Genomic DNA, 13,759 nt, shown 5'->3' with positions numbered 1-13,759 from the left:
CTTAGTCTCTGCGAGAAAGAGGGTAAATACACTTTCATGATCCCTGTCTCAGTTGGCTTTGAGGTCGACGCAACCTCTGGTTCTACTGCTTCTTTTTCTCCTTCTTCCTCTTACGTCACCGTAATGTCAGGTTTTACCACAATGAGAGTAATCCGAGTAGGCTCCTTCTTTTCTCCCTCCACAGTCTTCCCACTTCGCAATATCACAACCTGACATTGCTCTTTTCCTGATCCCCCCGGGTTGCGTGGGAGTTCTGTTGAACTTGGTAGAGCCCCTTGCGGTTTACTCTTTAGCTCACTCACAATCTGGACCATCTGTAACTCTAGGTTGCGAATGGTCGTAGCCTGACTTTGAAGCACAGTTTTGTTTTTCTCTATGTACTGCTTTAACAGGCCCTCCAAGGTGGATGATTGCGGTGGTTGTGAGCTACTTGCTTGTTTGCTTGTCTGACCGTTGTTGCATGGGAAGAATCCTAGTGGCCTTTCTTTCTGCGCCACGGGTTGGAAATTCTGTTGCTAATTCTTCCAAGCAAAATTGGGGTGGTTTCTCCACCCGGGGATGTAGATATTCGAAAAGGGATTGTTTTTCACAAAGTAAACGGACTGTGGATTTTGCTAGCAATCTTCTATCGCGTGCCCATCACCGCAAGTCACACACCTTGCGGTGTTTTGACTGATTGCGTTGATTTGCCCATTTTGCAATGTTGGGCTGCTGATCGCAATTCCCTATATTAAGTTCATCATTGCGGTCATCTGGTTTTGTAGTGAAGCAATTGCACCATTACTTGCGTCATTGTCTTTGACAATCTCTAGTCACACTCTCTCCAATATTTGTGGTTCTTAGAGATGCGATCCAAGATATTATTTGCCTCGTCATACGTTTTATCAAGCAGACCACCAGCGGCTGCCACATTGGCAGCAGTCTGCGAAGCGGGATTCAAACCATGATAAAAAATTTCCATCTGAAAGCAGTCTGGCAAACTATTGTATGGACAATCCCTAACCAACCTCTTAAACCTCGCCAAGGCATCACTGAGCGATTCGTCCATATCTTGTTCAAAATTTGTAATTAGTTTTCTTTGTCTGGCATTCTCAGTAGGTGGAAAATATTTCTTCATAAACTTCTCCACGACCTGTTCCCAAGAAGTGATCTCTCCCGGCTTGAGAGAATACGCCCATTTCCTTGATTGTTGTTGTTGTTATTGGCAGTCTCTCAATCTCTGTCAAAATGTTCTCTCAATCTCCAGGTCATAATTCGCTAGAGATTGAGAGACTGCAAAGAAATTTAAAAAAATTACCGTTAGCATACTATTTGCTGAAGTCCCCGGCAACGGCGCCAAAAACTTGATGCTTGGTTTTATGATGTGGATTATGGATGATATGCGATGGTGAAATTGCGTTGAGCACTCAAGTTTCCTCAACGGAATCCAAGTGTAAACTCAACTGAATTTCTTGGTAAGTCTAGGGTCGAACTCAGGGACTTGTGAAAACAGGTTGCGTTGGTAATTTTTAAGAAAACTTTGCGGTAACCAAATAAATAAATAGTTGTTGAGGTTGTTGTTTGGGATGATAAAAAAAAAAACAAATACGGCGGAGTTTGAAAAGAGTTGAATAAATAGGAAATGTGATGAGTATGCGGTGAATGTGTTGAGAAGGGTTTTCGCTAACACTTCCTAGGATGCGTTCATGCTTTGCAATCATGCAACATGCATACAATAGTAAACCATCTCTCGATGCGAATGCTACGGCTTCTAATGCTAGAACGCATGTGATATATGTGATAAGTCTATAGGACCTACATATAAGCCTTTATTCTTATTTATGTGATGACAGAATAACACACACACAAATAAGGCGACCACATAATATCATTCCTATCTCTAGGATGCATGCAATGCAGGTTGGCAAACAAAGCTTATCTTTAAGTCCCTATCTCTTGTTTATGCAGTTCTAATCTTGCTCTCTCGAGTTTATATTCTAACCTAGCTCTCTCGAGTCTTAGGTTCTTATTCAGGCTCTCTCTCGAGTAGCTCTAAAGGGGTATTTGGCACACCATAACACAAGATAATCAAAAGCAATGAACTTCCTAGGTTACGTTAGCTTAATTCTTCTCAACCCATTCGACTAGTTTAGCTACTCTTGCGTACTACGAGAGTGAACAGATGTAGTATAAGAACTTCCATTGTATAGATGAAGTACAAAACAACAATGCAAGAATAGAATAAAGAGCCTAATAGCAATCTCTTGCTACACAGGCTTTTACATTGTTTTACTACTCGGGTTCAAAAGATAATCTCGCTCTCGCGAGAGTCGGCCCGCTCTCTGCTTCTACGCCTCAAGGTTTTCTCTCGAGTTGCCTTGAGCATTCTCTGGCATCACTACTCTTCTCTTGCCCCACCTTAAAATGAAATGAAAACTATGAACAAAGATGTGCGATGCGAACGTATGAATTTTCGAACCCCTTTTCTGAAGGTTGCCTTTAGTATTTATAGAACATCCAGGGTGAACGATTCGGATTGCACTGATGGGACGGCATTAATTCCTTGACTAATATGCCGAATATTTGTCACCGAAAAGTTGAATGTACTTGTTATCGTTAGCAGCTGTCAACTTAATTCAGATTTATCACACCCAGCCCCAGAGCACCTTTTTAGCCTAGAGAAAGGCGTGACTGCAGCAGTTACCAACCCTTGGACTGACACTTACTGCCTAATAACTCTTGTGGAATAACTCTGATACCAATTATAATTCATATGCAACAAGACATCTTTAGGCCCACAATTTATTAACTTAGAAACTTAATATGTTTAGAGTATTTACAACATTAGATTTACATCCCAAAACCCACAAACCCTAGTCCCTATATGAACAATAGTAACATGTGTACAATATTAACAGTAACCATCTAACATACGGTTACAAGTCTTTTCGTTCTTTAGTGGCAGAGCAGATACTGAGCTGTCTTCAGAAGATTTAACCGCTACCTGTGGGGGGGGAGGGGGGGGACAAAAACATTTGAAAACGGGATGAGCTTACGCCAGTGAGTGACCGAGAAAACATAGTAAATTCTCATGCATAATTTCAGAAGATAGATTTATCTGAAATATAATTTAATGCAGAATAAACAATTTCCAAGGTAATGTATATAAAACTATTTTAAATATAAAACAGTAAAATCATTTCTCAAATCAAAGTACTGTATAACTGGTAAAATAATCCCAACACCAACTACTAGTCCAGAGAGAACCCTTTTGCTCAATCTCTAACTTTATTCACTTGTGGCCACATTAGGTACTACTGCTCAGATACCTTCTCCTTGTACTTTAGTATCGAGCTACTAGGATACCTTCTCCAACGTACTTTAGTATCCCATTGGCTTGGTACCTTCTCAAACGTACTTCAGTACCAATAGATACCTTCTCCTTGTACTTCAGTATCTAGTTGGGTGGATGCCTTCTCCTTGTACTTCGGCATCGCATTTTACCAAAACTATTTATAAAAAACTTTTCTCTTTAAAGCATGTATAGTATAACACATATACAACATAGCTTTAAAGATGGTAACGCATGCTGGATAAAATCAATACATATACATATGTAAATAGTTTTTCAACAATATGCATGCGTTCAAATCACAATTCAAACTTGCTTGGAAACTACTTTATAAAACTAGTAGGCATGAGAATTATTTTCGCAAACATGCTTTCTGTAAAACGTTTGTAATCAAAACAGTTTAAAAATGTTTTAGTTCGAAAACATTTTAGCCACTCACCTCGAATTCTTAGGAACTTTTCACTCTAGTAGCTCCTCGGGTTCCTTTTTCACCCCTAGAATCCAGATTCAACTTTCAACTTAGATTACTCATAGTTCCGTACCTTATTTAGAAATACTTCCTTCTACAAACATATTCTAAAATGTCTTAAGAATCGTACCCTAAACTTTCAGCTTATAATTCTTCGTGGTTTGGCCGAAGTCTCAAAATCTTCAAGACTGGCTCTGACTGATCTGACAGTCTGACCCTTCTGCTTTCTTCTCAACCTTCAGCCCAATTTCTTTGAGCTTTTTCCTCCGGCAGCCCTACTCTGAAAACTAGATTTCTAGAGCTTTCATATGTTTTTAGAATCACTCCAAACACACGAGTAGATTGAAAGATCTCCTCGTCCAAAATTGATATATTCCTCTAAACCCTCATTACCCTCATTACCCTCTACTTTCTCTACGAAATTTATGATTTTTGTGTGATTTGAAAATGAAATCCAAACTCCCAATTTATAGGCGTTCAAATTGCTCGTGAGATTGACAGCACCTACTTGGCTGCATGGCCAAATGTTTAATCCTCCCTTTATCAACGTAAGCTGACTTCACCTTGGTTCAATGTGTTCTTCCCAAACGCATCCAACACAATTTCTTAGGGTTTAAGAATTTCTCTTAATCGGACACCTAGATTTTAATTGACGTTTGCCCTTATTTCTTCAAGCTTTGTTTTTATTCAAATTAGGGTTTTTACATGCATAATCCACCCCAACGCATCCAAATACATCGCCCAGAAGCTTGCTCGACCGTTCAATGCATAGGCGAGGCATGGGCATGACTTACGAATCGAAAAAAGCAAGGCTAACCCATAGGCGCTCTTGCTCTTTCTGCTCTTGGCAGTGTCTCTCTCTCCACTCTCCGCAGTATCGCTCTCTCCAACTTTCTCTCCCATTTTCTCTCCAATCTCGCTCTCTCTCAGTTTATCTCTAATTTTTCTCTCCACTCTCGCTCTCTCCAGCTTTCTCGCTGGTCTTGCTCTCTCCACTCTCGCTCTCTCTCTCACTCTCTTCAGCTTTCTCTCCCACTTTTCTCTCCATTATCGCTCTCTTCAGCTTTCTCACTGGTCTTACTCTCTCCAATCTTGCTCTCTCTCTTTCTCTCCATCTTTTCTCCATTCTCGCTCTCTCCCACTTTCTCGCTCAAAATCTCGCTCTCTCTACTCTCGCTCTCTCCAACTTTCTCCTCAAAATCTCACTCTCAATGATCTTGCTGGTCTCGATCTCAATGATCTCGCTCTCAACGATCTCGCTGATCTCACTCTCAACGATCTCGCTCTTAGCTACTGCGAACATTGTTTGTCTCCGTGCAATATCTACACGATTGTGCCACTAGTCACTTGCCTTCCAGTGTTTTATGCACAACACGCATTACACATAACTTCCATATTTTTCTCGGTCCTTTAGCCATAACGCATTTCACATAACTTCTCTATACTTAGCCGAAATTTCCCCAAATTTTCCAAACTTAATTTCCATATTATTCCACACTAGCTCAACCTACTTATTATTTTTCCCCAACTTTCCCAACTCAATTCCATATTTTTCTTTTCAAATCCCCATTCTTTCTTCACCATTCCACACTAACTTTCTCATCAACATACTTATTATACAAATTTCATTACAATTTTACCAATTAAAGCTCAACTTAATTTATTCAAAGAAAATCTACTTAACACTTAGAAATTTCCTTCCCCTTAACTTAGGATTTAACTTTCACTTAGTTAATTCCTTTTATCACTTGCTTAAGTAAGGAAAATAGAAATCCGGGTTTCATAGGATTCAACTGTCATCAGCTTTCTATCCCATTGTGATTAATTAGCCTTTTACCCAGATGCGCCCACCAAGTTGCGACAATCCTTCTTGAGCAAATGTTTGCAAACACGATCACCGCAAAGCCTTACGGTAATGCTGCGCTCGACCAATGATTTTCTATCGTAATTTCTACCTTGCGTCAACGCATATTCTCATAAATATACAAAAATCAATTGTTCCTATGCGATAAATGCATACGATCGCAATATTACGAATGTGATGCTTTTTGGTCGCAATTTAACATGTTTTATCAACGCAAGCTATCATTACTTAAGAACTTAGCACTATGATAACGTGCATTTCTGCCCGTAATCAGTGGCCGTTTGTTTCCTTGGGATAGTTTGTATGTCTTAATTCTTGAAGTTATTATTTAATTTATTCAATTGTTGTGAACCCTTTAGGTGGATTTGATTTATGAATAAATAGAAATTTGATGAATTTTTTTGACAAAATAATATATTAAATTTCTTGTATGTAAAATCATTCTGGCCTTTACATAATTGAGTGATTAAGTTGCACATATTTGAATCTTATGTCTAGACTTTTTCTGGCCAAAACCATGAATGCCCTAGTATAATCTTCCCAAATAAATTGTGCTATAAGATGTGGCTTTCCGGCTTGTAGTGTGTCTAGACTATTGAACCCTTTACTTAATGCTTTTTAGTTTTAACTCGTATTTCGCTGAGAAGGAAAAGTTTAAAACTAATTTAGGGCTAATTTACATTGTTATCAAAATTGGCTAATTGAGATATTAGAATTTCTGATAAGTTGAGGGGTTCACATAATTGGAAGAATTAACTAGTAAATAATGATAGAAAACAAAAAGCATGCAAACTAATCCCAAGACTATTACAAATTGATCTAGATAGGGATGGAATATCCTGTTTATAAGATCCATGAATACCGCAGAGGCATTTGACAAACCAAATGGCATTACTAAAAGCTCATAGTGTCCATATCTAGTTCTGAAAGTAGTGTTTGGAACATCCGCTTCCTTTACCTTCAACTAATGGTATCCTGACCTCAAGTCTATCTTAGAGAACATTATTGCTCCATTTAATTGGTCAAAAAGCAGTCTTTGGAACATCTGCTTCTTTTACCTTCAAATAATGGTATCCTAACCTCAAGTCTATTTCAGAGACCATTGTTGCTCCCTTTAACTAGTAAAAAAAGATCACCTATACGAGATAAAGGATATCTTATTCCTGATTGTTACGTTATTTAACTATCTATAAGCTATACACAACCTGGGAGTACCGTTTTTCTTCTTTAGGAATAAGGTCGACACTCCCCAAGGTGACACACTGGGTCTAATGTACCCTTTATGAATTAAGTTCTGTAACTGGACCTTCAACTCTTTAACTCAGCTACTGTCATCCTATATGGTGCCTGTAAAATAGGTGTTGTACTTGAAACCAAGTCAATAGTATACTTGACCTCCCTATCAGGTTTTGCAATTTCTGAAGCTTCAATTTTATTCCATCTCCTTTTATTGTCATCCTTTCATTCTACTGGTACTTCTATCTTTTCTTATTTTAATCCAATTTTACAATTTAGAAATTTGAAATTTATATCCATTACATGAAACAATAGTTAAGCTTTTAACGTAACTTCCGTATAGTTAAGTGTGTTTATGGATTGAGTTGGGTTGAAAGACTTTTTAGACCTAACTCAATTATTCGGGTTGTAAATTTCTTCAATCCAAATAACCATTATTAAAAAGTAAACCCAACCCAAATTTTGGTTCAGGTTAATCAAGTCATTTATTTAAAATTTTGTTCTTTTTGGTTGGGTTGGTTCGAGTTAATCGGTTTATTTATTTAAAATTTTTTTCTAAAATCTAATTTATTTATTTTCTTATATTAGATTAAGATTAACAACTCAATTTCAATTTATATAGTAAAAATTTTCTTTCTAAAGTGCAAAGAAACTACTTTCAAGAGTTGTAGAAGAATAAATTATTCAAAAAATATTAAAATTAAATAAAACTAAAATCAATATATGAATAGATAATTGTGTTATAAGTAATAAAAAAAAATATTTTAAAGTTAACAATAAATTCGAGTTGGTTTGAGTTATATTAGGTGAACCCATGAACCAACCCAACCCATAAAATTTTCATTTATTTGAATCCAATCCAACCAAATGAGTTGATAACCCAACCCAAATTGCACGGGTTAGGTTGGGTTGATCGGGTTTCTTGAACACCCTTACGTATAGTTAAGGACGTGACACTTCGTAAACTTAAGAGATATTATCAAACCTTTTGAAAGTTCAAGACTCGCAATTTCTTGTTTTTTTTTAAAAAAAAAAAATAATATAGGGAATGAGTGAATAACTGAATCTCTAATGCCCAGGTCGATAATATAAACTTAATGTATTAATTAAGGATGGGAATGATTTAATTAGGTGGAACATTAAGAGAAAATGTGAAGCAAATTCGATAGCAATAAGTCAAGGAGAAGGAGGACGGCAGTTCAATGGAATCCCGACGTATATGGTGGAGATAACAAACCAATGTAGGGAAAATTGCATCATCTACAATCTCCATTTGAAATGTGGATCTTTCAGCTCAGCAAAGTTAATAAACCCTCACGTTTTCAAGCGCATTGCGGTGGGTGATTGCCTTGTCAACAATTTCCTTTAAATATGCAACTACCTTTATGTTCCCACTTTCAGTTTCCTCTCTCAAATGTATCAGTTCACAATAATACATTCTTTTTTTCACGATTTATTTTTTGTCACAACTGTCTATTTGGATACTCTATTATCCATACTATATATAAAAGAGGCTAGAAGGACAGAATCTTTACTTTCCCTTTTTTCTCCTATAATATTAATAAATGTCTATTTTGTCATTTGTTGATTGGAAGCGACTTTTTGAATGTACGTATCTTTTAAGCTATTTTGCACTTCGTTGGTAAGTAGTGATTGTTTGAATGTAAGTGTCTTTTAAGTTCTATAGGTGCAATTGATGTTTATGGTACATGCTTGTTCAGGTGGAGGTATTTACATATCGAACCGATGCATCCATTCATGTATGGATACAATCCATGTATAAACTTGCAAAAGTTATATGAAAATTTGACAAAACTACCAAAAGTGTCTATATATAAAAACAATACAAACTAAATCACATGGAATAATTGATACATTGATGCATTTCGCATATTGCTTTCATGAATCTCTTTCCTTTTGATGTTTGGCTTCATTTTTACTTAATTGTTTGTAACTGAACAACTATAACACATGTGCTTTGCTATGGAGTATTGAAGTTCTATGGTAGTTTATATAATGACCCATTATCCTTACATTATTTCAAATGATTTTCAAGTTCTCTTGAGGTTCGTTGAAATGCAAGAAAATTCAAAAAGTTCTTCACAAGTATGTTATGTAATTTCCCTAAAAAATCTATATTCTTCATCAATTTCTTTAACTTAATCTTCATCAATTCAAAAAGTTTTTTTTACATTTTTTGCCCATCACAAAGACCAAATTTGTAGTAGTAGAAAATACTGAATTTCATAAAGCTTAGACTTCGCAAGAGATTGAAATTAATCGGGACAAAATAATTTGTCTTCTTTTTACAAATAGTTTTGAAACCACTCATTTTCTGAAAATATTTTTCAAACGATCCTATTTTTATGCTTAATCCGATCGTCCTTGTAGTTGGTCAATCAAGATTGTAGAGCCCTTAAAAATTGATTGATGATCTAAAACTGATGATCTCTGACATGTCGGTTTTCAATGTTAGTTGTAGTTTAAGACTATCTACTACTTTCTATAATGGGATGTAGTGCTAGGTGCACTAGCATTTCATCCTTTACCTAGCCCCCGAATTTTGGAGAAAAAAAAAATTTTGAGCTCTTTTGAGTGGTGCTAAATTGAGTTTTAAAGTTTAAAATTGATGAGATGGAGTTAAGAAGTGTGTGTTTGGGGTTAGACTTGTTTAATCTCGAGTTAGGAAATAATAGAGAGAGAAAAAGAGAAAAGGAGCCAAAGATGGAATTTCTGGATAAATTTACAAATTTCAATAACATGATTGAAGTTTGTAGAGTTGAGTTATTTAACATCGACTGGGCCAAATACTCCATTTGTGTATATATATAATGAGGGAATTGTTAAACATAGTCAAAACCAAATAGGACTCCTAAGACTCTAAAATGACTATTTTTCCCTTTATATTTAAAATATCTAGGTGGCCGTTTTTTTTCTTTTTTTTACTTGGGATAGTTTGTATGCCTTAATTCTTGAAATTACTATTTAATTTATTCAATTATTGTGAACCCTTTGAGTTAATTAGATTTATTAATAATAGAAATTTAATGAATTTTTCTGACAAACTAATTTATTAAATTTCTTGTATGCAAAATCATTCTAGCCTGTGCATAATTGAGTGATTAAGTTGCACATATTAGAATCGCATGTCTAGACTTTTTCTGGCCAAATCCATGAGTGCCCTAGTATAATCTTCCCAAATAAATTGTGATATAAGATGTAGCTTTTCGGTTTGTAGTATGTCTCGACAATTGAACCCTTTACTTAATTCTTTTCAGTTTTAACTCGTATGTCGCTGAGAAGGAAAAGTCTAAAACTAATTTAGGGCTAATTTAGATTGTTATCGAAAATGGCTAATTGAGCTATTAAAATTTCTAATAGGTTTAGACGTTCACATAATTGGAAGAATTAACTAATAACTAATGATAAAAAACAAAAAGTATGCAAACTATACCCAAGATTTTCCATTAATTTGATTCAATATTTCTTTTTTTTTCTAACCTTTATTTATTCTCCTTTGTTTGGCCTTTAATTTATTTTGCAAACAAAATCTAAATAACCAAAACCACTTTTTTTACTTGGAATTCATTAATCAATCTAGGCTAATTTAACAGTTTCCTTGTGGGTTCGACCTCGGTCTTATCACTTTGCTACGTTTGTGGTTTAAGTCTTGGATCGGTAAAAATAAATTATCTTTGCTCGGGTCAGAGTTGCTCACAACACACTAGTCTCGAAGTCGGAACACCCATCATATCCCAATGGCATTCTAGGCTAGCCAAATGAGAAATCCATCTTAATATGCTCCCATTTCCACCCTGGCACTGGGAGTGTGTTAAGCAATTCTGTCACCCTCTGTCGTTCAGGTTTAACCTGTTGGCATATCAAATACTTATCAACAAACTCTGTTATTTCTCTTTTTATGCTTGACCACCAGTACGACTTCTTTAATGTTATATACATCTTCGTACTGTCTGGATGCATAACATAAGCTGAACTATGTGCTTCCTCCATAATGGCTTGTTTCAAAGTTAAGGCATTGGGTACACATACCCTACCTTCTTTGAGTAAAACTCCATCTGTTCTTAACTCATAATCTATTCTCTAAACTTTACCTACCTCCTCAGCTATCTTTTGGAGACTAGAATCTCCTAATTGTTCCCATAAAATATCATCAATAAGGTAGGTCATATCTGAAATGAGGCTAACAAACCTCCTGCCTGATCAACTGCTAGATCAACATTAGCATATCTCAACCCTTGCAATATCAAACCTCGTACTGAACAAAGAGTAGCTCATATCGTTCCTGATTTCCTGCTTAAGATATCTGCCACTATATTTATTTTCCTTGGATGGTATTCAATAGTACAATCTTAATCCTTGATCAACTCTAACCATCTTCTTTGTCTTAAGTTCAACTCTCTCTAATCAAAGATATACTTCAAACTCTTGTGGTAAATGAATATGTGGCAATGCTCACCAAACAAATAATGCCTCCACAACTTTCGAGCTAGTTCTACTGCTGCTAACTCCAAATCATGAGTAGAGTAATTACACTCATGCTTCTTTAATTGTCTAGAAGCATAAGCTATCACTCTACCTTCCTACATTAAAATACATCCTAGTCCCTGCTGAGACGTATCACAATAAATCTCAAACTCTTTACCTGGATTAGGAAGTGGAAGTACTGGAGTTGATACTAATCTCCGTTTCAACTTCAGGAAACTATACCAACACTCAGGAGACCACTCAAACTTCATATCTTTCTTGGTCAGGCTAGTTAGTTGAAGGGCTATCCTGCAAAAGCCTTCCATAAATCGCCTGTAGTAACCTGCTAAACCCAGGAAACTACGTACCTCAGATGTCTTAGTAGGTCATTCCCAGTTCAAGATTGCTTCCATCTTCTGGGGATCTACAGTAACTTCTGTTCTAGAGACTACATGCCTCAGAAATACAACTTGATCTAACTAGAAATCACATTTACTAAACTTAGCAAACAATTTTTTTTCTTGTAACGTCTGAAGCACTAATCTCAGATGTTCTACATGTTTCTCCCTACTACCTGAGTACACCAAAATGTCATCAATAAAAACTATTATAAACTGATCTAGATAGGGATGGAATATCCTATTTATAAGATCCATGAATATCGCAGGGGCATTCGACAAACCAAATGGCATTACTAAAAATTCATAGTGTCGATATCTAGTCCTGAAAGCAGTGTTTGGATCATCCGCTTCTTTTACCTTCAACTAATGGTATCTTGACCTCAAGTCTATCTCAGAGAACATTGTTGCTCCCTTTAACTAGTAAAAAAGATCACCTATACGAGGTAAAGGATACTTATTCCTAATTGTTACTTTATTTAACTATCTATAATATATACGCAACCTGAGAGTACCGCTTTTCTTCTTTACGAATAATATTGGCGCTCCCCAAGGTGACACACTGGGTCTAATGTACCCCTTATCAACTAACTCCTATAATTGGACCTTCAGCTCCTTTAACTCAATTGCTGCCATCCTATATGGTGCCTATAAAATAGATGTTGTACCTGAAACTGAGTCAATAGTACACTCGACCTCCCTATCAGGTGGTAATCTTGATAACTCTTCAGGGAATACATCAAGAAACTCCTGTAAAACAAGTACATCTTCAGGCTTCACATTCTTATCCTGTGAAATAACCACATGTTCCAAATAGGCAACACATTCTTTGCTCAACAGCTTTCTAGCTTTTACTGCCGATATCAAACTGCTAGAAAGGAGTCTTTTAATTCCTACAAAAAATAACACCCGCTCCCTTGGTCTTCTAAACACTACCTCTTTCTTAAAACAATCAATAGAGGCATGATACTTACTCAAAAAATCCATGCCTAAAATAGCATCAAACTCAAGTAATTCTAATGGAATTAGATCAACCCACAAACTATGGTTGTCAAACCAATAAAATATCTCCAACAAGCGTAGAAATAAACAAGTCCTCCGGAATGCTTTCAATCATCCTATCTATATGTGATCCGAACATGCTAGATATGAATGAATGTGTAGCACTAGGATATAATAACACATAAGCAGACTGGTTACATAAAGTTACTTTATCAGCCACAACATCCAGCGCCCCTCCGCCTCCTGGTGGGTCACTACATATACTCTACCTTGATGTTAAGGTCATCCTACTATTCCTTTTATTTTAGCTCCACTAGAACCCTTACCTCTAGCTCCAATTACCTTAGGTTGATCCAGTGACTGAGAAGTCATCTTTTGCTCTATTCGAGCTCCACGAACTAACTGTGGATATTCTCCTTTAAAATGGCATGTCTCTCCACACTGAAAGCAGACGTTCCTTCACTATAACACATCCCCAGATGACGTTTACCACAGTTCGACATAAGGGTTTCTCACCTATACTAGCTACACACTTGTTAGCACATTCTAACCTGATCTACCAATTGAACCCGCTTGCAGATCTTGATCTCTTTCTGCTTTAACCCTGTTGACTTGTTGTTCCCTAAATTCTCATGGCGGACTGACCAGAGTAATGAGGCTTAAAACTCTTACCTCTCGATTCTGCGAGAACTCTCTATTGCTCTTCTTTTCCTCTCTGCCCCTGGTCAACATCGGCTAGGCTCCTCTCAACTCTAATGGTTGTCTCTACTAGCTGAGTGAAGTCCATCCAGTTAGCATTAGAAGTGACTAGGGTACGAATTTCCTTCCTCAAGCCATTCTCGAACCTTCTGCAACTATCTTTTCCTTCCGCTACGATCAAAAGAGCATACCGAGATAGTTTCGTGAACTTCTACTCATATTCAGGGACCGTCGTCAATCCTAAAATAATCTAAGGAACTCATCTCTCTTAGCTT

The 13,759-nt window shown here is 36.5% G+C and overlaps 1 non-coding gene across 1 annotated transcript; it reads left to right on the top strand.

Moving 5' to 3' along the window:
* The first annotated feature begins 977 nt into the window (after positions 1–977).
* On the top strand, positions 978–1,084 carry LOC120082320 (small nucleolar RNA R71). Its single transcript, XR_005483150.1, has one exon. It is a non-coding gene; the product is annotated as a small nucleolar RNA R71 (small nucleolar RNA).
* Positions 1,085–13,759: the final 12,675 nt, after the last annotated feature.

The sequence above is a fragment of the Benincasa hispida genome, chromosome 7, assembly GCF_027475165.1.
Source record: "Benincasa hispida cultivar pf3 chromosome 7, pf3_genome.v1.1, whole genome shotgun sequence".
In the NCBI taxonomy this organism is placed as follows: Eukaryota; Viridiplantae; Streptophyta; class Magnoliopsida; order Cucurbitales; family Cucurbitaceae; genus Benincasa; species Benincasa hispida.
This window is presented reverse-complemented; position numbering and strand designations above follow the sequence as displayed.